This window comes from Emys orbicularis, chromosome 4 (assembly GCF_028017835.1).
Source record: "Emys orbicularis isolate rEmyOrb1 chromosome 4, rEmyOrb1.hap1, whole genome shotgun sequence".
In the NCBI taxonomy this organism is placed as follows: domain Eukaryota; kingdom Metazoa; phylum Chordata; order Testudines; family Emydidae; genus Emys; species Emys orbicularis.
Window position 1 is genome coordinate 116,884,707 of NC_088686.1, and position 26,825 is coordinate 116,911,531.

Genomic DNA, 26,825 nt, shown 5'->3' on the forward strand with positions numbered 1-26,825 from the left:
CTTGGGGCATTTACCCTACCTCAGTCTCCGGGGGGCAGGTGACCGGGGCAGGGCTGCAAGTGGGGGAAAGTTTGCAAGGGAAAAAAAACTTGCAAAAATAGTTTTTTGGGGGGGGAGAAAAAAAAAACCCTGCCAAATATTTTCCCCTCCTCCTTAATTGCAAACAGTGGGAGCGTGCCCAGCGCGTGGAGCCGGGCGCTGCCCCGCTCAGCCACAACCCCGGCTGCTGCTGCTTCAGTAACCCACCCCCTCCCCTTCTTTCCAGCCCTGCTCCCTTGCGCGCTGTCAATGCGCCTCTGCAGCAGGTTCCTCTCAGCGCTGCCCCTTATCAACACGCGCTGCTGCTGCCGCCGCTCGCGAGCCCCCGGGAACAGCACGCGACGCGCCGCGCGCCACACACACAACAGCCCCCCCTCGCTGCTCCCGAGCCTCCTCCCACCCAATGGGGAATTCGCTTGGCAGCTTCGTACGCCCGGCGCGTGGCTCCCGGCGGAGGTTCCATAAACAATCCCTCCCCCCGGAGAGGCGCACGCGCTCCGCCTTATTTGCATCCCAATGCAGCCAGCTTGGGGCCTAGGAAAGCTCCAGCTCTTGCACCTGTGAGCAGCAGACATAGAGGGAGACCTTCCTTTCCTTCTGCCCCTGCACGCTTGCACTGAGTGGAGTGTATCTCTCTCCCACACTGTTGCCCCAGAGCGAGAGACAGGGGAAGACCTTCCCTCACCCTCAACTCCACCTCGCCCATGAAGGGACCCGTTCCCTTACTCTCCACCACACTCCACCTGCACTGTGAGCCTCAGGACTGCGAAGCACTTAATCTCTCACCGTCCCTGCCAGACACATGCCCTGCTGAGCCACAAATATGCACACCACGCACCACAGCTTTATTTTCTATACACAGCAATGTTGTTTTTACAACACACTCTGTTTTGCAGCAGTTTCATAATAAACCCGCTGCCCCTCCCCATGAGCTGTGTAAATTTAAATGCTACAATATAAGATTATTTTTATACCCATGTTTGTAGAATAACCAACACTGTAACATGTTACCTGATTAACTGTCCTGTACAAACTTTCCACCCAAACATCACCTTTGGCCTGAGACCAAGTGTGGAAAATGTCAGCTCAGAAGAAATTTGAAAAAGGTATGAGGAAAAGAAGAGGTGGTCATGGAAGTTAGACTGTATTGTCAACCCCAAGCACTGGGAAATCATGCGTCAGCCCTCAGATAATCATAATATTAACAGTGAAAATCATGAGAAATTATTTTAAATACTTCTTTATTTCTTTTTGTCTTTTACATCTGGTTTCTGAGCTTTTCAGGTGTATGCACTTTATGTTTTCAAGCTTTTCTCTGCAACCGTGAAGGCTAGAAATCATTTTTAATGACCACTGAGACGCTCATTCTCTAAGACTAGCTCTTGCAAAATCCAAATATTGCTAGACTTGGAATAAAATTGTGAGAACTGGCAATACTGTTTGGCACTCAGCCTTGATCACCGCATGTGCTAGCTGTGAATGTTTAGTAAGTGTTTCTATAGAATCAACTATATTTTCCCAACACGCTTGGCAGACAGATTTAAATGATACAATAAAACCTTTTGTATTCATAATGCATTCATAACCTATGTAATGGTATAGCTATAATAAGCTACCATACCATAGTTATAACAAAATGTATCCCTCAAAATGTTTTGCAACATTAAAATGATACAATAGAACTTATTTTCTATACATAACTTAATAAATTGATGATATAGTTATATAAACAAATTGCATATTGAACTCATATGCTATATAATAAACTGCATCTTCCACAAGATACATTTTGCAGAATTGCATGATAGTTTCAGAAATAAACCATGCAGGGAGAGAAAAATGAAGTCCCTGGCAGTGCAAAGACCTATGCTCCTGTTTAACATTAGACCTGGCAGTAGTCCCTTTTGACTTCAAGTTAAGCATGTGTGTAAGTGATTGGAGGATAAGGGCAGGAGGGGAAATATGATTTCAGAGAGCTGAAATTAAAAGGTGGAGCTGATAAAATAGAGCTAAAGAAAAGCATTTCTAGGTTCATTGGAGCTTCTGACAAGAACGTCCTTGCACTATCAGTGTAAAGATTGTGTAGAGGGATAGAAGACTAGACAAGTAGTCTATAACAGAGAAAATAATTTTATGTTTAGGGAACTGGATTGGAAGAGCGGAGATCATGGTTCTGTCTCCAGCTCTTCCACAGACTGAGATCTTGAGCAAATCACTTAATCTCTCTGTGCTTCTGTTCCCCCTTAAAAAAAAAAAAAAAGAGAGAGAGAGAATAGAAACTTCCCTACCTCACAGGGCTGAGGATAAATTAAGATGCTTGAGTCATACATCAAAGGAAAAGCATTATATATAAAAGAAGCTTCATGAGCTATGTTGGAGCAAGAGGATGGAAGGGGTAAGTGATTTTGAATTGGGCCCTGAAATGAAGGGGAAAGCAAATAGCAGTGGCTGAGAAGTGTGATATGATTAGTCCTATTCTTCACGGAGTGGAATTATGATAGTTTTGGACGAAGGGGAAAGCCTTCAGGACAGAAGGCAATGACTCCCCTCTCCCATCTCTCTCCCTTCCTTCTTTTCCCATATATGCATGCTTTCTCTCAAAACAGTCTTAATATTTTAATATTTTTGTACTGAAGTTACTTAAGTAAAACCCAGTAGCCTCAATCCAAGCTCCAACATTGACAGCTTGGCAAATTTCAGAAAGATCATTATTTCCTGCAATGTCTAAAGAATATGAGCTTAAAGGGGAAGAATTCAAAAAGTGTTAAAATTAGTATGCTAATACTCTTTAATACAGTAAGTGACTTTTATGGAGAAACTCTTCTGTTCTGGTTTAAAACATAGTACTTAAATAAAAACATTTTTTCCCCAATCCTAGCTTCCACTGGTTGAGAATAAGGACTTTTAAATAATTAGTGTATGCTCATTAATAGAACTAGATAAGTAACTTTATTCCATTTCACAATAGTCATATATAGTGTCCGCTTCCCTCTTTATGATGTCACCAGAATGTTTTGCTTGATAGAGAAGTGAGCACTACACTTCCATCTCACAGGCCATGGAAACCTGATTCAATGCAATTGCAACAAAACCAGTTTATAGCTTTGACTTTTATACTCTATTTGTCTGCCCTGTGTGGAGAGGGCCCACATTAAGGTCCATGTTAAAAAAGCAAAGTTTGAGATTAGGTCTTCCATCATTTACCTGTGAATGATTAGAAACACTAGCACTATGATCCATATTTAGTTCAGAAAACATAGAGGATGCTCGTTCTTTGGGAGGAGGATCCAGAAGAGAGATCAGGGATGGTTCTGTTCCCATTACTGGAGTGTGCCCCTTTGTCCAAGAGATTCACAATTTGGGGGTCCTCTTGGTACCTCATTTGCTTATAGAACTACAGGTGGCAATGTACTTTTAACATGTATATGAGGCTAACTACTTCAGACTTTTTTCAGATCTGCACCTGGCCGTGTTAATCTTTGCCTTTACCTTCCAGATTGGATTACTGGAATGTGGTCTAGATGGGACTACGCTTAAAGACCACTCAGAGCAAGTGAAAGCTGGTGCAAAATTCTGCTGCCTGTTTCCCAGTGTTAGACGCAGGGAACATGTTGCACCTGTTTGACAACTGCAATGGTTTCCAGTGGCAATTCAGGTGCTGACTTTGAGCGGTAAGGCCTTCTGAGCATAATAGAAAGCCCACTGAAGTTTATGGGAGCTCTTAGATTGACTTCTATGGGAATTGCTTAGATGCTTTGTAAGGTTTTTAAGGTCAGGCTTGACAAAGCCCTGGCTGGGATGATTTAGTTGGGGATTGGTCGTGCTTTGAGCAGGGGGTTGGATTAGATGACCTCTTGAGGTCCCTTCCAACCCTGATATTCTACAATTCTATGCTGTCTGTCTGGTTCCTAGCTGTCTCATAGAGCTTTTTCCATATGCCATCATAGCAACTGAGTTGGGATGCTTGAATTAATGGTGCCTAGATTTAGGCACATGGGAGATGGTTTCATTGGGACAATGCTCATCCGTTTTAGGGGTTCGTTCTGCTATCCATCACTGTAGTATCTGAACACCGTCCATGTAAAACTATGAACATTGCTTTCCTCACTGGTCCAAATTCACTCTTGTTGTTGACCTTCCTAGCATGGCGCAGTGCTTGTCTTGTTTCCCAGCTGTTTGCCAGAGTTGGAGTGATGGAATTCAATACCGGGTTCTATTGTTTTGGGTAGGCCTTTTATTTACTGTAGAAAGGTACTCAAGATCGTGTTATAGTAGATTTTGTATGTGCTCCCTGGAGCATGATGTCTGTGGGATATACTTCTATAAATATTTGCTGTGAAGTTTTTTTTGAGGGGGAGAAGAAAGGTGGTGGTGGGGGAGGGGGTTAAGGAGAATTGTAAAGGAGCCAGATATTGAAATGTGTCTTTCTTTACCCTTACACACTAGCCTGAAAATCTTAGGGAGGCACATTCTAAAGTTGACTTAAGGTCCTGATTTGCCACTGCCTCACCTTATGTCTTCATTCACACCTGTGTAAAGTGGGTGCGCAATGCTGCCAAATCACAGTAGCAGCATTTTACACCCATTTGGCAGAGGGGTAAACAAAAACACAAAGTGCAAGGCAGTGGTGAATCAGGCCAGTTTTCACATACTGTCATTCCGGTGCCCTCTTTCCCACTTGTGTCCCTTACATGTATTTCTTTATTTACAACATGCTGGGATACATTACATATGAAAGATATTATGCAATGTATGTTGTAGGATCTACAGGTCAGAGACCATCTTTGTTCTGTGTTTGTGCAGTTGCTAGTAGTGTGGAGTGCCTAGTCCACACACGGGACTCCTAGACACTACCATAGTCAAAATAATAATTTTATCTTGTTCTTCATTATTATTTATGATTTGTATTGCAGTAGCACTTAAGAACTCTAGTCATACACCAGGACTCCAGAACCTAGCTGTAAAAAAACCCCATATTTTCTTTCACATCCTCTGTTAACTATTCACTAATACATCCTACAAAGGGGTATTCATAGGCATTATGGACAAAGCCCTTCCCTTGTGGGAGACTGTTCCCCAGGCTGAGTCTGTGAGCTGGGCCAGACCCAGTGAGCTGCTGAGCATGGAAATCAATGGGAACCGAGGGGGCCCTGGCCTTGCTATGCCTAGGGACTTTGAAGTGGGGAATGGTTTCCCAGGAGAAGTCCGGACTCCTGGGTTCAGGGCCGGCTTTAGCAAGTGCGGGGCCCGATTCCTGGGGCGGCACTTTGGATTGCCGGCTGGGGGAGGTGGCCCCGCGGGGCTGCCGCGCTCCGGATGGCGCTCTGGCCAGGAATGCAGGGCCATGGGGCTTGCCGCAGTCCGGCCGACGGTCCGGCCAGGGTCGTGGAGCTGCAGGGCTGCTGCGGTCCGGCTGGGGCTGCGGGGCCGCGGGGCTGGCCGGAGCTGGAGCCAGGGTCGCAGGGCCATGGGGCAGCCACGCTCTAGCCGGAGCTCCAGCCGGGGTCGTGGAGCTGCCGTGGTCACGGGGTCACGGGGTCACAGGGCTGCCACACTCCGGCCTGGGTTGCGGGGCCACGGAGCTGCCACGCTCCGCCGGAGCTCCAGCCGAGAGAGCGGGGCCGCGGGGCTGCCGCGCTCCGGCCGGCGCTCTGGCCAGGGGAGTGGGGCTCCTGAAGACGACTGCCGCCGGAGTGAGTGCGCGGGGCTCTCTTATGCGCGGGGCCCGATTCTGGGGAATCGGGCGAATCAACCTAAAGCCGGCCCTGCCTGGGTTCTGTTCCTTCTCTAGCCTGGGCGGGAGGTGGCGGGGTGTGAGTGTGGTCTGGGGTCGCAGGAGGGAGCTGCTTGTCCAAAGTGACCAGTTTCTTTGTGACTGACCCCAGTGTTCGAAAAGGACGAGACTCCCCTGTTCTTGCAGCCCCAGGGATGACGAGGGGGAGCGTTGAGGGGGAGCAGATCATGCAATGAACTCCTGCCAGTGGGGGTAGCTTGCCCTCCCTGTACCCCTGTGGGGGGAGCAGGAGCTGCTCTGGCTGGGGCAGGGATGGGGAGGGACCAAACAGGCTGGTTAGTGAGAGGCTGCCTTGACCCCAGACTCACGCCTGCTCCCCGCTGGGTTCCAGGATGGCCAGGCTCCTGAGGATGTTCAGGAAGAAGGCTCTGCAGGTGGCCCCAGAGCCTGAGGGAAGCAGCCACCATCTTCCCCAGGAGCGAAGCGGCCCCTCCGTCCCCGCTGGCGGGGAAGAAGCTCCCGGCCGCGCCAGGAGGTGGAAGTGCCCAGCCTTCTGGCGGAGGAAACCCACTCCCGGCGCAGGCGCCGAGGTGGGAGCATCACCTCCCAGGCCAAAATGGAGCTGGGCCAGGCTGCGGCTGGGCAGGCAGGACCCAGCCCAGGGGCGGAACCGGGCAGGGTGGCTCTGGGGCTTGTTGTTGTGTGGGCAGCAGCGGCCCCAGGAGCCCAGCCCCAACTTCCAAGAGCGGGCATCGCCCTGCTCGGTCAGTGAGGACCTTCCAGCCTCCCCAGGGCAGGAGGTGGAGGATCCCTCTGCCAGCCCCAGCAGCTCGGGCCGCTCCCCATCGGACAGCAGCAGCGCCTGAGACTCGGACAGCACCCTGGCCGACGGACGCTTCTGCTTTCTTCCAGGTGAGGAGCCAGGCTGGGCTCAGGGAGGGGTGAGGAGGGGGCTGTGAACACCCTGGGCCCAGGCCCTCGAGCAGTGCTATGGGGGTGGGTCTCCAGCCCAGGTGTCTGCCCTGAGCCATGTGAACCCCACGGACACTAGATGCTGCCACTTTGGTCCTTGGTGCTCCATTGGGCGGGGGTGGGGGGGAGGCACCTCCAAGGGAGTCCAGGACAGTGGGGAGGGGCTCTTTGCTATGGGCTCCTGAAGGAGTTGGGGGCTGATGCCATCACTGAGGGGGGGAGTGTGGGGCTCAATCTGCCCTATGTCCCAGAGGTGGGAAGGGGACACATTGTCCCACCATGCCCCTGTCCTTCCCCCGAGTGGCAGCAGGCATCACCCTGTACCCTTCTCTCCCTGGTGCAGCGTCCGCCAGGGACTCCGAGGACGAGGAGGAGGAAGAAGAAGGGGTAGACTTGGTAACAGAGGAGGCTGCTCTCATGAACATCCGAGAGCAGCTCCATGCCCGAGAAAAGGTACAAACGTTCCCCAGCTGTGCTGGAACTGAGATTGTCCTGCTCCTTCCCAGCATCCTGACCCCCTGCAGAAGGTCTTGGCCCTAATGGGGACCTTTCTCCTTCATGATCTGGGACCCCCAAGATGGGGGTGTTTGTCACACACCAGCTGGGGTCTCCTCCCCCCACAGGCACTGTCCCAGTTCCTGACCCTGATTGGGGAGGAGTCGTGGGTGATTTGAACAATAGGCAGGTCCCCACTATCCCCCATTCAGGCCTAAGTCCTGCAGCTGGTGTGGCTGGGGCAGGGAGGTCCCTGGCTAACTGGCTCTCTCTCCCCTAACCCCACTCCTGGTGGGTGCAGGACGAGGCGCAGCAGCTCGAGTTCCTGCACGCCATCTACCCCGCGTGCCTCGCTGCCCAGGAGAGAGGGGACTACACATTGGAGCCACACTGCTCGAAGGCGGCTGTGGCGGAGAGGATTGTGGTGAGTGAGACACGGCGCCCGGGAGCTGGAGGGTGGACAGAGATATGGGAGGGGCAGGGGTCTCCCCGGGCCGATGGTTGGGGGATGGCTGGTGCTGGAGGGCAGCTGAGGGCAGGGATTGCTGGGGCTGAAGATTGGGGAGAGGAGACGGGAGAACTAGTGGGCAGGAATCGGAGGAGCGGGAGGCAGCTGGGGGGATCCTGCTGGCTGTGTAATCTCCTCCTTGGGGAGTGTCAGTGAGGCCCGAATCTCACACGCTCCTTTGTCTCCTTTGCATCTCACAGGAGCTCATTGAGGAGCTTCCTCCTAACTCTCCACCCGGCGCCGTCCTGGCCAACTCCCTCTTTGCTGTGGCCAACCTCAGGTACCGAGACCCTCCCGCCCGGTTCCCCTAACCCCGGTGCTGCTCACGCCCGTGGCTGGGAGTCACTGCCCCTCCCACTCCCAGGTCACCTCCCAAGGGTGGCTCCTCTGGTAGAGGTGGCAGGAAGGGTCACTCCCTCTCCTGGCTGCTCTGTTCTTTTCACTCCAGTCACATTGCAATGGCTTTGGGGAGAGGCTGTCTCCCAGGATCAGATACAGGAGGGGCAGCAGGGTCCAGGGAACAGGCGCCATTCCTGCCCTGCCACTGTCGGTCTGGGAAACCTTCGCCTTATCATTCCCTGGCTCAGTGCCTCAGTTTCCATTCTCGCCAGCCTCCGCCTATTTCCCTACAGTTTCACGTCCGTGTTGGTGCCAGTCCCACCCCCGCACTGCACAGTCTAATACCGGCCCCTCTCTCTTGCCAGCACCATGACACCTGCCCTGGAGCCGGAGCTGGAGACCCACCTCCTCCAAGCCGCCCTGCACGCAGTCTTCACCCTGGGCACGCAGACGGACACCAACCAAGTCCAGGTAGATCAGCCAGCTGTTATCCTGCCCGAATCCTTGCTAATTGCCTGCAGTGGGATGTGAATGAGAGAGGCCAGGATATGTGTTTGGGGGTCTCACCAGTGTTTCCCAGAGACCCCTCTTCCCATCCTGTGGCAGGTGTAGCCCCAGTTTCCCTAACTCTGACCCATGGCTCTCCCTTGCTTTGCAGGATATGCATAGGGTCATACCAGACCTTCTGGACGCCATGCTGGGGAACCTGCTAGCAAAGACCCCAGACACTGACAAGCTCCACTACATCTTGGAGGTGAGCCCGATGAGAGGGGTGGGGGCAATTTTACCTTAACTCTTAGATCCATTTTCCAGTCTGTCCTCCTAGCTGGGCCCCCAGTGGCCGTCCTTGGTCAGGGCAGTCAATGCAATGCAGGGTCAGGCCCTTCCTCCTTGAAGGACAGAGGAAGGAGCTGGGACTTCACCCAGAGCTCTGCCTGCTTGTGTTGAGCACTAACCACAGGGCCCCCGGCTGGCTTGGGGAGTGAGAGTCTGAACCCCTCCTGGGAGATCCAGAAGATGGTCCTCAGAGAACAGCCACAGCCTCGTTCCTAGAGAAACAGGAGGGCCCCAGAGAATCAGCCCTTGTCTCTGACGGGCCCCGAGATTCCTGGAGGGATTGTGCTCACACTCAGTCCCTTCACCCAGCCAAGCACTTGAGAGCCAGGGAGGGGGGAGGGGTCTGTCTCCTTCCTGGGGAGCTGTTCAGGAATCAGGAGTTCAGGGAGGATGGGACCAGCCCCGACACTGAGCATTGTCCCAATCTAGAGAGACAATGACAAGTTGTGACCTGCAGGATACAAGCATCGTCCTGGGGGCAAGGGTCCCCTTCTAAAGCTCTGCAGTCAATGAATCAGATATTCCACCCCCACCGCATGCAATGTTTCAGCCCCCTTGGGATGGGGGGGGGGGGGCGATTAGCACTACACATGCACCCCCCCATCAATCCTGAGCTGCCTCCTTTCCCCACAGCACATTAACTACTGGACCGTGTCCAGGGTGCCAGAAGAGAGAGCCAGGGCCATCAGGAGCAGCGCGGCCCTGCTCACGTCCGTCATCTCCCTCCCTGACTTTGACGTAAGTGGCCTCTGAGCCCAGCTTCCTGACTCCAGGCGTAGGGGGGCTGGCTCCAACGGGCTGGAGGATCTGCTGCTGCAGGGGCTGTGGGTTAGGAGTGTTCCTCTTGGGGAGGCAGAGTCAGAGCAGAGAATGAGCCTGGCTTGAGTCAAGTTCTTCTTGTCCTGGTTAAGTGGCGACTCTCGCTTTTAAGGGGAGCATGCTCCAGGTTCTTGCCTTCCTGTCATCCTGGAGCAGCTGGGGAAGCAAATCCTCATGGAGGGCCCTGCCCACATCCCTGTTCTCCGGGCTCCCTTGCGGGCAGAGATAATTAAGGATCCAGCTCTAGCTCCTATCCTCTAGCATCTCCTGCAGAGGGGCTGAGGGGAAGGAGAGTCCTGGCCCGGGCGGGACTGGGAGCTGACAGGAAAATGCTGATGGAGTCCCCTCTCCCTCTCCCTTCCATTAGAACTCAGCCGAATTCCCCAGGATGGGTCACCACGTGGCACAGCTGGCTCTGTTCGTCGGTGACCCAGACGAGGACATCAGCCGGCAGGCCAGGGAGGGGGTTTACCGGCTCTACCAGCTCCTGCTGCGCCAGAGGGGTAAGGAACCCGGCTGGGAACTGGCACCCGCTAGACGAGTGAGACTGGGACCCCAGCCAATTTCTCTCCGATTGACCCCGGCTGGCGGATAAGTCTCTCTCTATCTCTTTCTGTGTTCTCCACCACCCCTGCAGTTCTGTTGGGCTCTGCCCACTGTGCAGCCACCAATGGGATTGGAAGGACACAAGCCCTGCAACCCGAATGACAAATGTGTGTGTGTCTCTCTCTTTCCCAGACCTGAACATCCATGAGGTCGAAGACCTTTGGTGCTGGGACTGGCACCAGGACAGCAGGCTCCTCGGCTATAAGAACACAGCCAGGGTGGGGGAGGTAAGGACACTCTGCTAGGGCATGGCACAGCTCTGCAGGGCGGGTGGCTGCCTCCTGGAGCCACGCGACGGAGTTGCCGTTCTAGGCCAGGATTTGGAGCCTGGTTCGGGGCAATCTGCTGAAGCCTCACATCTGGTTGGTTTCAGGTTTTTGCCAAATTTTTCTCGGAGGGGCAGAGAAGATTCTTCCTGCAGACAGCAGTGCTGGCCATGCACGACCCCCTGCTGCGTGTCAGCCAGGCTGGGCTGCTCCTTACTTACTCCCTCCTGGGGCAAGCCCAGCAGCTGATGGGGAACAAGGTGAGCAGCTGCATTAGACTCAGGAGATTGGGGCGGGGCCCAGGCCTCATTCCCATCCTCTGGCCATTCGCCGGCCTGGCAGCAAGGCAACTGGTGGGGAATGAGAGTGAGAGCAGGTGCTCCTGGGAAGGGAAATGAATTCACCTCCATGAGCAGGAGGGAGCCAGCTTGTCCCCGGAGCAGCTCCAGCCCAGCTCTTTAGCAAGGCTAATGAATGACAAGCATTGCCTCAGCACGGACTTCTGTTCTTGGGAAGGGCAGAAGAGTCCTCTACGTGCCCTCTGCGAGCCTCTCCTGTCACCCGCGCCACCTCCCAGAGTTGTTCCCATCACTGGCAGCCTGGGAGGCCAAGGACTGAGGGGTGATGGCGACTGACCGGGCAGTTCTGAGGCACATGGGCGGGGGCTGCTGATCTGCCCCATTCACCAGGGCTGCCATTCTGCGGCTTCAGCCTCAGTGGCTGGGATGACTTGGGGAAAGGTCTCAAGCTCCCCACATCCCACTTCACTGCTGCCAGAATCCCTCCACACCCCCCCCGCTAGAGCCCCCTCCCTGCCCAACCTGGGTGGGGTTGAGGAGAGGGGTCAGAGAACTTGAGCTGTGGATTGGAGGTGGAACAGCTGTCAGGGGCACTGGGTGGGAGGTGGCAGGAGCTCCCCCTACAAGGAGGTTGTTGGCACTGGAGGTCCCTAGAAAGGACAACAAGACTCCATTCTGGGTGTCAGGGGGGGGACTTCATCCCTCAGAGGTGCGCGGGTGCTGGGTGGAATTGCTGCTGGTCCCAGGTGCCCTTAATTCCCCCTGATTCCACGGGGGCGTCTGAGTCTCTGACAGGTCCTCGTTCCCTTGCAGCAGGAGGACATCACGGCCAACATAATGAACCAACTTCACATCATCCGGCACTTGCGCCAAGTGCCGGAGGCGCTGCAGGAGTTCTGCCTCCAAGGCCACCAGCAACTCCTCCTCCCTCTAAACGGGGAGTGTAGTGAGACTGAGCGGCCTCCCTCCGAGCAGGAGAGCGAGGGCCCCTCTACACGCCCCTTGGAGGGCGGAGACTATATCGCCCCATCCCCCTCGCCTGTTGGCTGGCCACCAGGGCCTCTGGTGGACTCTGTTGCGACTGAGCGGCCTCCCTCCGAGCAGGAGAGCGAGGGACCCCCTACACGCCACTTGGAGGGCGGAGCCTATATCGCCCCGCCCCCCTCACCATAAGGACCGGGACGTGGCCGGAAACATAAAAGGCCGGCCCTGCACCAAGTTGGGGGACAGCCTGCAACAGAGGAGGACACTTGGCCTGTTCTCCAGAGGCCCCTAACCCTAACCCTAACCCCAGACATGGACGAGGACCGGCCCGGAGTACCCGCTGCGGTTTACCCCGAGGAGCCGGAAGAGGCCTGGAGGCCGCAGGTACCAAACCCCGGGGAGGCAGGAAGTAGCCCAGGGGCAGCCCGGGAGCTGCTGGCTGCAGGGCCCGGCGCGACTCAGTCGGCGTGTTGCGGCTGGATCCCCGCCGACGCAGGGGCAACCAATCCTGCCCCTGCCAGCGCCTTGGGCTGGGACGCGGGGGAGGAGGGTGGGCTCGCGTCCCCCTGCCACCCCACCCCGGGTGGCTGACCCCCTACATGGTGCAAGGAGGCTCTAGCCCAGGACAGGAACTGTTTGTTGGCTGGCCACCGGGGCCCCGCCCAGACTAGAGCCAGCCCTGTCAAGTCTGTCTGTTTGCTGGCTGCCAGGGTTCCACCCAGGCCAGGGCCCGCCCTGGAAGTCTGGTTGTTTGTGGGGTGCTTGGGCCCCGCCCAGGCCTGAGCCACCCCTGATACACTGCGTTGAGGGGCTGACCACTTGAGCGACCTCAGCCCAGCAGCGCCGGCTCTACCATTTTTGCCGCCCCAAGCAAAAAAAACAACAACAACGCTCGGACTGCCAAAGCGAGCAAAAACAAAACCAAAAAAAACCCCAACCACTCGGACTGCCGCCACCCGAACTGCCGAAGCAGAAAAAAAACCAACAACAACGCTCGGACTGCCGCCACCCGAACTGCCGAAGTGCAAAAACCAAAAAAGTCGCCTGGCCTGTGCTGCCCCAAGAATGGACGGAATGCCGCCCCAGGCATGTGCTTCCTCCGCTGGTGCCTGGAGCCGGCCCCGCAGCCTGGTTGGGACAGCTGATCGCTGAGGGGGCTTGGCTTTAGCTGCTGGGCCTGTGAGCCTAGACCAGGGGTCTCAAACTCGGATGACCCCGAGGGCCGCATGAGGACCAGTTCATTGGCCCAATGGCTGCATCACTGACACCCCCCCCTCGCTGCCCCCAGCCCTGCCCCCAGAGGGGGCAGGAGGGGTGTGGCAGGGGCTCAGGGCGGGAGTTGAGGTGCAGGGGGCTCAGGGCAGGGAGTTGGAGGGGTGAGGCAGGGGGTGCAGTAGGGGGCTCTGGGCAGGGGGTTGGGGTGCAGGAGGGAGTGTGGGGTGTGGCAGAGGGTTGGGGTTCAGACGGGGCTCAGGGCAGGAGGTTGGCTGCAGAAGGGGTGGGGGATGCAGCAGGGGGCTCAGGATAGGGAGTTGAGGTGCAGGAGGGAGTATGGTGTATGGCAGAGGGTTGGGGTTCAGATGGGGCTCAGGGTAGGAGGTTGGGGTGCAGAAGGGGTGGGGGATGCAGAAGGGGGCTCAGGATAGGAAGTTGGGGTGCAGGAAGGATGTGGGATGTGGCAGGAGGCTCAGGGCAGGGGGTTGGGGTGTGGGGTGCAGGAGGGAGTGTGAGGTATGGCAGAGGGTTGGGGTGCAGGCAGGGGGCTCATGGCAGGGGGTTGGGGTGCAGGCAGGAGGCTCAGGGCAGGGGGTTGGTGTGTGGGGTGCAGGAGGGAGTGCGAGGTGTGGCAGAGGTTGGGGTGCAGGCAGGGGGTTGGGGTGCAGGACGGCATTGGGCTCTGGCCCAGAGAAATAGCCCCGCAGGCCGCGTGTTTGAGACCCCTGGCCTAGACAGAGCACTCAGGTATTTCCATCAGCCTGCTCAATGGCAAATGCAGCCCCCCAAAGAAGTGAAGAAGAGTGGAAGTGAAAGAGTAAAGCTGGACCATCCGCTGAGCTGCTGCACTCAAGTGAGCAGAGCCGGGGAGAGAAGAGGGAGAACTCGAAGGTGGCTGGCGGCAGTAGGGAGGAGAAGCAGTTTGGGAGCCAGGAGAGGAGAAATAAATCGTTAATGACAAATGCTGCCGGCTCTCTCTTGTGTGGTGAAGGTTGAAAAGGGGTCTCGTTACTATCACGCTAACCTTTAACATAGCTGTATATGATGGGGGGAGGGGTCTATAAAGGTAAGAGGTCACTCTACGGGCTTGAAGTCCCAGATTCTGGGGCTATTGCCTCCTTCTACCAGCTGATCTCAACCCAGCAACTCCCTCAGGTGGTAGCAGTAGTGAGCTCTTGTCCTCCTTTTCCGGACTAGCCACCAGAAAAAGGACACGATCCATCTGGCCAAGGAAAGAGAGAGGTAGTGTTGCCTGTTAACATGGCTCTTGTGGGGGAGCACGGCAGGTTACTTTGGACTAGGTAGGAGCCACATGTCTCCAAACCTTCACCACCCGAGGCTCCAGAGACTTTGCTCCCGATCCCAGAGCGTCCTCAGAGTCCTAAAGCGCCAGAAAGAATCTGGCCTCTCCCCCCACCTCAGCAGTCCAGAAAATGTTATTTGTAGACATGTTCTGTGTCCTCTCCTGCCACACTCCCCTGTTGGTGACTAATGCAGTCACAGAGTCCAGGCTCGGATATTAGGGAACACTATTTCACTAGGAGGGTGGTGAAGCACTGGAATGGGTTACCTAAGGAGGTGGTGGAATCTCCATCCTTAGAGGTTTTTAAGGCCTGGCTTGACAAAGCTCTGGCTGGGATGATTTAGTTGGGATTGGTCCTGCTTTGAGCAGGGGGTTGGACTAAATGACCTCCTGAGGTCTCTTCCAACCCTGATATTCTATGATGTCTCTGTCCCTCTTTTATACTTTCTTTCAGTTGCTAGAAAGATCTTTGCTGTGTCATGGGGGTCAGGCAGTCCCATTGGTCAGGCAGTATCCCACTGACTAAGTGCCCTCTCCAAGGAGTCTCTCAGAGAGTGGATTCTTCCTGATGGGCCATCAACACCTTTCTGGCCCTCCTTTGTTTCTACTGTAAAGCTGGCTGTGGGCATCTCCCAACCTCACAACATATTTCAGAAACACACATAGAGCATAACTTCCCATACAATGACAGCACATCCAATCCAACAGGTTATGAATGTTCAACAGATCCAGACATTTTACATACCACCTCACAAGGCATGCATAATACAAAACATCTCATAATCATATCACAGGGGTGAATACTGTGTGCTACTGAGAGATACAGGGTTCCAGAGTGTCAGTGTATCATGGCCAATGGCAGTAAAAGCCCAAAGGAGATGCTCCCCTGGAACAGCCTTTGGTGACAGCAAGGTCCCCACTGAGAACTTCAGTGCGACTCTGCAGCTGTTACCCAGCTGTCCCACCCCAGCATCAGCTGCAACTCAGTGCTTTTTGGGTGGCTTCATGCTGGCTGCATGCCTAGACAGCAGATAAAATCTGCGAAATCTGGGACTAGGAAGGAATTTCCCCCAGGTCAGATTGGCAGAGACCTGGGGGGAGGGGTCGCCTTCCTCTGCAGCATGCGGCACAGGTCACTTGCAGGTTTAAACTAGTGTCAATGGTGGATTCTCTGTAACTTGAAGTCCTTAAACCACGACTGGAGGACTTCAGTAACTCAGCCAGAGGTTAGGGGTCTATTACAGCAGTGGGTGGTGAGGTTCTGTGGCCTTCAATGTACAGGAGGTCAGACTAGATGACCTTCTGACCTTAAAGTCTATGAGTCTTATTGAGTGGTTCACCCTTAATGTAAAGAACCAAAACCTGGGAAATACCAGACAGGAGACCATCAAACAGGAGTAAAAAGCAGTAAAAAGCCTCAGCAAAGAGCTCCAGGATACATAGCAGGGCTCATGTGGCAGTGAGTTCCAAAGACAAAAGGACCCATTCATAAGATCACGTTATCTGAAGAAGCCACCCTAGAGACAGCTGCATCTCAGCGCTGGGCGAGCCATCCCCATGTAGTATTGCTGTGCTGCTGTTCCTCAGCTGTCCCACCCCAGAGGTGACTGCATCTCAGCCCCAGGTGACCATTACCCAGCAGTGGAAAGAGTTGAATATTTGCTAAGGGTTTTTGTTTTCAGTTCTAAGAAATACCTCATTTCTGAGAAGAGGCAGTTGGGATGTCATTTCTGGACGGAGAGACAGTGGTAACATCCAGAAATTCACAAGGGGGTGTATCTCTGGCCAAACTGTCCCCCTCCCTCTTCCCCCCAAGTTGGTCACAGTTCCTGACACTTTCAGTGCCCTTTAAAGCACGTGCACTTCCAGACCCTGCTGCGCCGAAGAGCCCGTGGGGGGATCTGGGGAATGAAGATTCTCTGCACCCTCCAGTCTCTGTCACTTGCTTTTCCAGCCTGGCCCCACCTCTCCGGGCCTCTCTGTGCTCCCCTCCCACAGGCCCACTGCCTCCCACTCCCTCGCACTACCAATGTGAGAGCAGGGCCGCCCCACCCACCTTCAAACCCCCACTAGCTGGGCTGCTGGGAGGATGAGACACAGGGAGTTACGCTTTTGTTTCTCAGAAACAAAAAATTTTGCCCGGACAGAGAGAAGCGAAGATTTGGCCGGGTAAGAGCAGGGGACGGAGGGGGGAGGGCGTGTGGAGGGTGTTTGCCCCCAATCTAGCCCATCCCCCCCCAAGGAGCAGGATTGTCCCCCCCACTCTATCCCCCCCCACCAAGGGGCAGGATCGTCCCCTCTGCTCTATTCTCCCAGGTTGCAGGATTGTCCCCCGCAGTCTATTCCCCACCCATGGGGCAGGATCGTCCCTGCCTGTTCCCCATGTTTCACCCTCCCTAACTGTGCTAGGGCATTGCCAAGTCACATGATTAGTCTTGGCTCTCTGTGGGGTGGAAATTCCCAGCAGCTGGGGGTGGGGGGGTGGGACAGGGGCAGTTCGGACCTCACCCTCTGTCCAGCAGAAAGACTGGCACAGGCAGCGGCTAATCTACCCCCAACGCTGGGTCTGGCTCATGGCGTGATTTGAAACACTGTCAAACTCTGACCAGTTCAACCAGCTAAAACCAGGGCAAACCCTTGGGCACGTGGAATCCCCCAGAACAGTGGCTTGTCTTGCGTTAGCCGCAATCAGGACATTTACAGGCACAAGCTAATCTATGGAAGGAGAGCCGGCCCCTCAGATGTTCACCCCCCCCCCCCACACACACAAAAGAGGGGTTCTATATATTTGCTTGCCGGTCTTTGGAGCCGCTTTTCCAGCCCTTGCCACTGGAGGGAGAAGCTGGAAAAGGGGCTCCAAAGACCAGCAAGCAAATATATAGAACCCCTCTTTTTTATTGGGGGGGGTGAACATCGAGGGAGCTAGCTCTTTCCGTGGGTTAGTTTGTGCCTGTGATGCGCACTGCTTTGCCTTATCACAGCGCAGCAATCCCATGCCTCCAGCAGCTGGGGATTGCAGGAAAACCCCAACTGCCCTGTGAATCTGGCAACTTTTCGGTGGATGAAATCCTGATAGATTATGTCCAAAGAGGGAGGGAAACAAAATTCCCATTTTCTATCTTGACGGGGGGGGGGTCCACTTAGGATGAAAAAACGAATTGGGCCGGCCCTGGTGCTTGCTCAGGAGACATCACTGATGGTAGGACAGATAGAGCCGGTCCCCTTTGTGGCACATCGGTGGCTGGGAGGGATCCCAGGGTGGGAAACTGGGGAGTCTCCAGCAGAAAAAGAGGAGACTTTGGTGCTCCGGGACCAGAGCCCAGCGCTAGGGGAATAGGGTGAGGCCAGGGCATGTTCTTTCCCTTTTCTGTGCCTCAGTTTCCCCCACCCAATGCCCAGGGCTCTGTGGGGGTGAGAGGGTGAATTTGCTCTCATGCCAGCTGGAGGAAAGCTCGGCCAGTCAGCACCCAACTCACTGCATGATGGGAAGGAAGCTATTTCCTTGTTAGGCCCTGAGCGTGGCCTTTCCTAAGGCCGAGCTCGGTGCCTCCCGGACTCGGGCTCCAGCAGCCCCTGTGTCTCCCCAGCTGCCCTCGGCAGCGAGTCGGACTGAGATCAAACTCCTCTTAAAGGCTTGTGCCCCTGCCGGGCGTGGCACTGCCAGTGATTAACCCCTGGCACACGGCATCTTCCAGGCTGTAGGCAGCAGAGAAAAGCCCAGTGTCACCAACAGCCCCAGCGCTAGGGTAGGCTGGGCACAAGCCAACACCACGCGCTGTGATACGGCCAAAGAGCGTCGGCCATGCTCCCAGCTCGGGCGGGGGGAGGGGGCTCTCCAGGGACGCAGAGACGCTGACAGCGTGCAGGGGCCCATGGGGGATAAGTAGCTGGACGTGAGCTCCCGTGCGACAGTGTGGCCAAAGGAGCTAAGGATGCCCAAACAGGGGAATCGCGCGTAGAAGCAGAGAGGTCAGTTTACCTCTGGATTTGGCGCTGGTGCGACCGCTGCTGGGGTCCTGTGTCCAGTTCCGGTGCAGTTCAAGAAGGATGTGAATATATTGGAGAGGGGGCAGAGGGGGGCCACGCGAATGGTTAAAGGATTACAAAACGGGGCCTGGAGTGATAGACCCCAGGAGCTCAAGCTATTTAGCTTTGCAAAAAAGAGAAGCTCCCACCTCCCGGGGTGACTTGACTCCAGTCTAGAAGCACCTACACAGGGATCAAATATTTAATAATGGTCTCTTCAGGCTAGAGAGAAAGCTGTAACATGATCCATTGGCTGGAAGTTGAAGCTGGACACATTCAGCCTGGAAAGAAGATGTCCGTATTTACCAGGGAGGTGAATTAACCATGGGAACAATGTACCAAGGAGTGCGGTGGGATGTGTTTCATCGAGGTGGGATGTGTTTCTAAGAGATCTGCTCTCGTTCAAACAGGAATTAACTGGGGGCAGTTCTCTGGCCTGTTATCCAGGAGCTCAGCCTTGGTCCCTCCTGGCCTGGGAATCTACCAATCTCTGCCATGACTTCTTGGAATCCGTGTTCTCGCTCTGGTGCTGCCCGGGGGACAGGAACACAAAGTGGGCAGGTAAACTGAGTCACGCAGCTTGTTCACAGAAATATTCCCATGTTCTCCCGCTCCTCCCCAGACTCCTGCTGCCAGGAAGGGGCACACCTGGGCTAGAGATCAGCCGTCCTGCAGCAGAGCCCTTCTGCTCCGGGTGCCAGGTCCTGACCCAGTAGGTTCCCCCCACTCAGCGGGTCTGGAGAGATGCAGCAACTCCGGGAGGACATCACCTGCTCCATCTGCCTGGATGTCTTGGATGATCCCATTTCGATCAAGTGCGGCCACAACTTCTGCCAGGGCTGCCTCGTGGCTCACTGGCGCGGGATCTCGGCCTGGGGACCCAGCTGCCCTGAGTGCCGGGCTCCCTGCTCCAGGGACAGGATGATCCCGGATACGAGGCTGAGAGCCCTGGGGGAGAACATCACAGCACCCCTGCGGGAAGAGATGGAGCCAGTTAGACCAGACAGGCTGAATCAGGGGAAAGGGGTGCAGGCTCTCACAGGCCCCAGGGCGGGGACTGGCTGGATCAGGGGGTGGGGAATGGGACACGGGGCCTTTCCTCCCTAGGGGGCGCAACCTCTGATTTGGGGGACAGGGGACTGGCTGGCTCACGGGGGGTGGAAACGGCTCAAGAGGATCTGATCTGAGGGGCAGGAGCCTAGTTGGCTCAGGGGTGGGGTCCCAGCTCTGACCCTGCTCTCTCCCAGCAGCAGGGGCCGGGGGCTCAGCCGGAGCCGGGGCGCCGGTGCAGCTGGTGCGTCTGGACGAAGAAGGGGGCCTGATCCTGGACGAGGAGGCCCTGAGCCGCTGCCTGGAGCAGCGTGGGGTGGGGGACGCCCCCGTCTGCCTGGTGTCCATCATCGGGGAGCAACGCCGGGGCAAATCCTTCCTGATGCACTGCCTGCTGCGCCGGCTCCAGCGCCAGGTGAGTGGGGACGGGATCCCCAGCTAAGGCTCCGCCCCTTGAACCACAGACCCCGCCCACCGCAGATAAGGCCCTGCCCCCTGAACCACAGACCCTGCCCACCCCAGATAAGTCCCTGCCCCCTGAACCACAGACCCCGTCCACCCCAGATAAGGCCCTGCCCCCTGAACCACAGACCCCGCCCACCCCAGATAAGGCCCTGCCCCCTGAACCACAGACCCTGCCCACCCCAGATAAGGCTCTGCCCCCTGAACCACAGACCCCGCCCACCCCAGATAAGGCCCTGCCCCCTGAACCACAGACCCCGCCCACCCCAGATAAGGCTTGCCCTCCGCAGGAAGGGCCTCTGCTCCCTCACCACAGGCCTATGTTGCCAGGTGTCCAGTTTTCAGTCGAAAAGGGAACCTGGCAGCATCCAGTCAGCACAGCTGACCGGACACCAAAAGTCCGGTTGGTCACAGTAACCGGCCTCTGCCACTGGGGGGCAGCTGGAGCCACATGGAGGAGCTGCTCTCTGCTCAGCTGCTGAAGCCTGACAGAGCAGTGGCTGGCTTCTGGACCAGGCTCCAAGAAGAAGGTGCCACCGCCCGGGGGGAAGGGATCCTGCCCACCCCTCCTTCTGTCCCACTGTGCCCTCACTGCCCCCGCCCTGGGCCCTCGGTATGGGGACCAACCCCTCCCTGCCCCCTTGTGCCAGGGACCAACCCCTGCTGTATACTGCTGTGCCCCATCAGCTCCTCCCAGCGGCAGCCGGTGAGTCCCAGGAGAGGGGGGAGTGTGTGCGGAGAGCGAGCGAGACGGAAGGAGTGGGGGTTCTTCTCATTGATGTCTAGCGCATCCCCTGAAATTTCCGAATTGATCATATGTGGTCTCAAAAAGTTATCACGATACAGACAGACAAAGAGAAATGCCATTGAGTTGTGTGTTAGGCCTTTTACTTCACTTGGCCGATTAACTTCTATAATTGGTAATTTTATCTTCATTAATAGCTGCCAATTATTGGTTACTTGTTAGTCACTATTGGCTGCCAGCTGTTGGTTATTTAGTACCCACCATTAGCTGTCAGATTATTTCATAGTGACAGTGTGGAGAAATGGAAAATAAAAGTTTTGCTGAAAAATGGAAAACTGACAAAATCAGAATCTTTTCATGAAAATTTCCATTTTCAAAGAACAGCCAAATGTTAGTATCTCTTGGGTGTCTCTCTTCACATTTTTAGGGAGCTATCATTGTTTCTCAGGTTTCAATCTTCAGTTTTCCGTCTTTGTCACCTGTGGGGGGATCTTTTGTTCAAGATGGAAAAAAAATTCCTTGTCTCTCTCTCGCTGCATCGCAGATGTTCGTTCATGTTGCGAAGGAGGTCGGAGAGACCTGCAGTCTGCCCCCAATCCAGGTGAGTCCTCGTTTCCCATCAACCCAATGCTGGTTCCACCCCCCACTCCCATCACCCCCACCTGATTCTTATTATTCATTGTCTCTATTGCCAGAGCACCTCAGACCCCCCCTTCCTAGACCAGAACCCCATTGTGCCAGGTGCTGGTCAAACCCCGAACAAACAGCCAGTCCCTGCTCCCATTATTCTACCTCCACGCTCACGTCATGCCCAGGATCTCGATGTCGGTGGCGGGGTTCGGCAGCAGCCTCCAGCTCTGGTCTCCTCTCTGTGCTCCCAGCCCCAGTGTGACCCTCCTCCTGCGCTCTCTGTTGCAGGGTCTGGACCTGTTGGTGCGAGATTGGCAGCTCTCCGAAGCCTACGGCGCAGAAGAGGGACAGGAGTATCTCAAAGACATATCACAGAAAAGGACCTAGGGGTCACAGTGGACGAGAAGCTGGATATGAGTCAACAGTGTGCTCTTGTTGCCAAGAAGGCTAACGGCATTTTGGGCTGTATAAGTAGGGGCATTGCCAGCAGATCGAGGGACGTGATCGTTCCCCTTTATTCGACATTGGTGAGGCCTCATCTGGAGTACTGTGTCCAGTTTTGGGCCCCACACTACAAGAAGGATGTGGAAAAATTGGAAAGAGTCCAGCAGCGGGCAACAAAAATGATTAGGGGTCTGGAGCGCATGACTTATGAGGAGAGGCTGAGGGAACTGGGATTGTTTAGTCTCCAGAAGAGAAGAGTGAGGGGGGATTTGATAGCAGCCTTCAACTAGCAGAAGGGGGGTTCCAAAGAGGATGGAACTCGGCTGTTCTCAATGGTGGCAGATGACAGAACAAGGAGCAATGGTCTCAAGTTGCAGTGGGGGAGGTCTAGGTTGGATATTAGGAAACACTATTTCACTAGGAGGGTGGTGAAGCACTGGAATGCGTTACCTAGGGAGGTGGTGGAGTCTCCTTCCTTGGAGGTTTTTAAGGCCCGGCTTGACAAAGCCCTGGCTGGGATGATTTAGTTGGGAATTGGTCCTGCTTTGAGCAGGGGGTTGGACTAGATGACCTCCTGAGGTCCCTTCCAACCCTGATATTCTATGATTCTATGAAGTGCCTAGGCAAGTCTCCCCAGGTATAAGGAGTCGAGTCCTTCACGCTGTCTGGACTGATTTCCAAGAGATCCCTCAGCCTGAGGTTCGTGTTTCTGAAGTTCATGATTCTCAGCTAGGACAGGACCGTCTTCACGGCTCTTCTCCCTGCAGACGGACACGAAGGCGTCACCACCCAGGATGGCGTCACAGCTCAGCGCCAGCTGCACCTTGGCCTCCTCTATGTCTCCGTTCCCAAGATTTAGGCCTCAAGGCTTCACCCCCCTGAGGAAGAATCTCCCCATGCGCCCAGTCACAGACCAGGGAAATAGCTATAGTCCCAGCGGTGATTCCTCCTGCAGCTGGGCCTGGGCCTGGCCCTGCCATGCTCACCTCCGGGAGCTGAGGCCAGTGTGTGAATACAGGGACAGACACCAGCCTTTTCCAAATGCCAGCTCCGTTCATCTCAACGGAGGGGCCCAAAGCCTAAGAAGCAAAGGGATCTAACCCACCCAACCGTTCACACCCCTCTGTCTCAGCTAACACTTAGGGAGGCTTCCCTTACCCAGACCCCACTCCCCACTCCCGGGGCTGGGTGTCCCACACCGAGATGTAGGTGGTGCAACCTCATGGTCAGAGCAGGAGTCTGGCCTAGTGGTCAAAGCAGAGCTGGAGGGCAGAAGCGGAGGTGCGGTCGGGAGGCCAACCAAGGGTCAGAGCCAGGGGTTCAAGGCAGGCAGGGCATAGGGCTGGAGCAAAGCAGCCAAGGTGTGGAGCCGGGGCTGTACAGGAAGCAGGTCTGACAAAGCTAATACATGAAGTGTTTGTAAAACAGTCCTGGCACCTTCCACATCCTTCACAGGTGGACAATACACAGGGGATGGGCAGGCGCTCGGGCGCAGCGGGTGTATGGAGATGGAGACGCTGGATGGAAGAACCAGGGGAATGTGGAGGGCCCTGACTGACTTCCTCATCGGCCGAGTCAGCCCGTGGTCAGGGATGGAATGGGCCATGGAGACCCAGCTCCTGTTTCCCGTATCTGGACCGTATCTGCAGGAACTTTGTTGGGAGATGTCTCTGGAGCCTCAGGTCTGCTCCCCTCCACTGATGCGGCAGGTCCTGGTGTCTCGGCTCTGCTCTCCAGTGTTGAGGCAGAGTCTGGAGTTGCCCCATCTAAGGATCCAGAAGAGAAACCTGCTCAGATGCCTTCGATCAGCGGTTCTCAAACTGTGGATCAGGACCCCAAAGTGGGTCACAACCCCATTTTAATGGGGTCACCAGGGCTGGTGTTAGACTTGCTGGGCCCAGAGCCCAAAGCCAAAGCCCCAGCCCCACCTCCTTGGGTAGCGGGACCAGAGGTGAAAGTAAGCCGGTATGGCCCGGAACGGCGTACCAGGAAGAGCCAGTACGCCGTGCCGGACCAGACTGACTGGTGATTTAAAGGGCCCGAGGCTCCCTGCAGTGGCCAGAGCCCTGGGCCCTTTAAATCACCTCCTAAGCCCCGCTGGCAGAGCCCTGGGGTAGCGGCGGCAGGGCTCCCATAGTGATTTAAAGGGCCTGGAGCTCCGCTGTGGTAGCGGTCGGAGCCCTGGGCCCTTTAAATCACCCCGAGCCCTGAGGCTCCCAGCCGCCTCTGCAGCTGGGAGCTCAGGGGGTGATTTAAAGGGCCCGGGGAATTTAAAGGCCCCGCCTCTTCCGGTTGAGGCCACGCCCCCTGCACAGGACTCCGGAGTACCGGTAAGTCCTTTAAGTTACTTTCACCCCTGAGCGGGACCCAGTCTTCAGTATTAGCCCTGCGTGGCAGGGCTCGGATTAGAGGTCCCCCTGCTGGGGCTAAAGCCCTTGAGCTTCGGCTTTTCCCCCTCCCATACCCTGACCGAGGTGGCAAGGCCCAGGCTTTGGTCCCCGCTCCTGGGATTGTGAAGTAATTTTTGTTGTCAGAAGGGGGTCACAGTGCAATGAAGTTTGAGAACCCCTGACCTAGACCTTCCCAGTGCCCCTGTGTCCTCAGTGTCTGTCTCCCACAGCCCCATGTTAGGTGGGGTGAGGGTGCAGGACTGACAGATGGAGCATGAACCAAGGCAGAGCCATGGAATGGGAGTTGTGTTTGCAGCCCAGACACCAGGGTGATGGAAGCCCGGGACACACACAACAGGTTGCATTCCATTCACTACAGATGGTATAAACTTTTATACAGGGTAAGCTCATGTTGTTCGCCCTCTTTCTCAAAGTAAAGAGAGAGATGCACAGCTGCTTGCCCCTCCCCCCCAGGTAACAATGATCTACACTGGGTTTATTAACAAACAAAAGTGATTTTGTTTAGTATAAAAGGTAGGATTTAAGTGGTCATAAGAGATAGGAGCCAGAACAAAGCAGGTTACTAAGCAGAAATAAGCAGAACATGCAAACGAAACTAGATTCACTAAAAACTGGTTACAAATAATAAGTTCTCGCCCTAGATGTGGTTCTAATAATCTTTGCGCAGACTGGACACCTTTCCAGCCTGGGTCCAGCCCTTCCTCCTGGTCAGCCTTAGACGTTTCCAGCAGTCATCTTGGGTGGGGTCCCCAGGGAGAACTGGCCACCTGGATGATCTCACTCCTCACCCTTAAATAGGATTGGCATCAGGCGGGAGTCCACTGTTTCAATTTGACCCCTTCCCAGCTCCTCATGGAAAAGTACATGGTTTAAGATGGATTCCAGTATCAGGTGACATGGTCACATGACTCTGCAAGACCCCTGATAGCCCCTTCCCATGGGCTTACAGGAAAAACAAGTCCAGTTTACAGTTCATTGGCAAGAAAACAATGGGCCATCAAGATCCTGAAGTACCTTTAATGGCCCTCACTTAGCATGACTACATTGATTCCTCCTGTCTTCAACACTGGGCTGGACTCTTCCTAAGGGCCATTGACTGGGGGGGAAGCGGGTGGCTCAGTGGTAGGGGTTTTGGGAGCCCCAATTGTACCAGGCGCTGCACAGACAAGAGATAGTCCCAGTGCCAAAGAGCTCACAGTGTAAACAGACAAGTTTTATCTTCCCCATTTTGTACATGGGGAAACTGAGCCCCAGAGACATGCAGTGACTTGTCCAATCACATGAAGCATCTATGGCAGACCCAGGCATAGAACCCAGGAGTCCTGGCTCTCAGCCCTGCACTCGGGTGACAAGATCTGCTCAATTCTTCCTGCATTTCACCAGCATTCTCCTATCATTCCTACAAACCTAGCCCGGAGCCTTGAAAACTGTCCATCCCCGGGACAGTATACATTCCACACATACCCTGGATCATTCCCAGAGGCGCAGTGGGGCCTGGGAGCCAGGACTCCTGGGTTCTGTGCTTGACTCTGGAGACTTTGGGATTGTCACCTCAATCTGGCTGCTCAGCGGGGTGGAGAATGTCACACAGGTCCCTCTCTCTTTTAGTCTGCAGAAGAGAAGAACGAGAGGGGATTTGATAGCTGCTTTCAACTACCTAAAGGGGGGTTCCAAAGAGGATGGATCTCGGCTCTTCTCAGTGGTGGCAGATGACAGAACAAGGAGCAATGGTCTCAAGTTGCAGTGAGAGAGGTCTAGGTTGGATATTAGGAAACACTATTTCACTAGGAGGGTGGTGAAGCACTGGAATGGGTTACCTAGGGAGGTGGTGGAATCTCCTTCCTTAGAGGTTTTTTAGGTACGGCTTGACAAAGCCCTGGCTGGGACCATTTAGTTGGGGTTGGTCCTGCTTTGAGCAGGGGGTTGGACTAGATGACCTCCTGAGGTCCCTTCCAACCCTGATATCCTATGATTCTCCTCTCAGGGGCTCGGACTCCAATCCAGCCCCAGGGCAGGGGACTGGCTGACTCTGGGGTGTGGAGAATGGGACATTGGGCATTTCCCCTCTAGAATGTGACAGCTCCAACAGTGTGTCAGCTGTTTATGAAGTGTTGCCAATTGCAGTTCACACCTTTGGGCTAAGCAGAGATCAGGACCGGCCCATTCCTGGCTGTGACATTTGACATTGAATCAAGTTAAGAAGTTCCTTTGTGTACGAATAACAACCCCAGAGATTGACTGTAGTCATGAGCGGCCTTTGCACCTTATCTATCTATCCCCATTCACCCCATCTATCTATCTATCTATCTATCTATCTATCTATCTATCTATCTATCTATCTATCCCCATACACCCTTCTCTATCTATCTATCTACCCCCATACACCCTTCTCTATCTATCTGTCTATCCCCATACACCCTTCTCTATCTATCTATCTACCCCCATACACCCTTCTCTATCTATCTGTCCCCATACACCCTTCTCTATCTATCTATCTATCCCCACACACCCTTCTCTATCTATCTACCCCCATACACCCTTCTCTATCTATCTATCTATCTATCTATCTATCTATCTATCTATCTATCTATCTATCCCCATACACCCTTCTCTATCTATCTATCTATCTACCCACCCCATA

At 54.9% G+C, this 26,825-nt stretch overlaps 1 long non-coding RNA gene across 1 annotated transcript; it reads right to left on the reverse strand.

The window, feature by feature from the left end:
• Positions 1-20,821: 20,821 nt before the first annotated feature.
• LOC135877998 (uncharacterized) lies at positions 20,822-25,778 on the reverse strand. The gene is made up of 4 exons (XR_010561380.1): positions 25,649-25,778; positions 23,211-23,539; positions 22,224-22,534; positions 20,822-21,658 (listed from the first exon to the last, which is right to left on the reverse strand). It is a non-coding gene; the product is annotated as an uncharacterized LOC135877998 (long non-coding RNA).
• Positions 25,779-26,825: the final 1,047 nt, after the last annotated feature.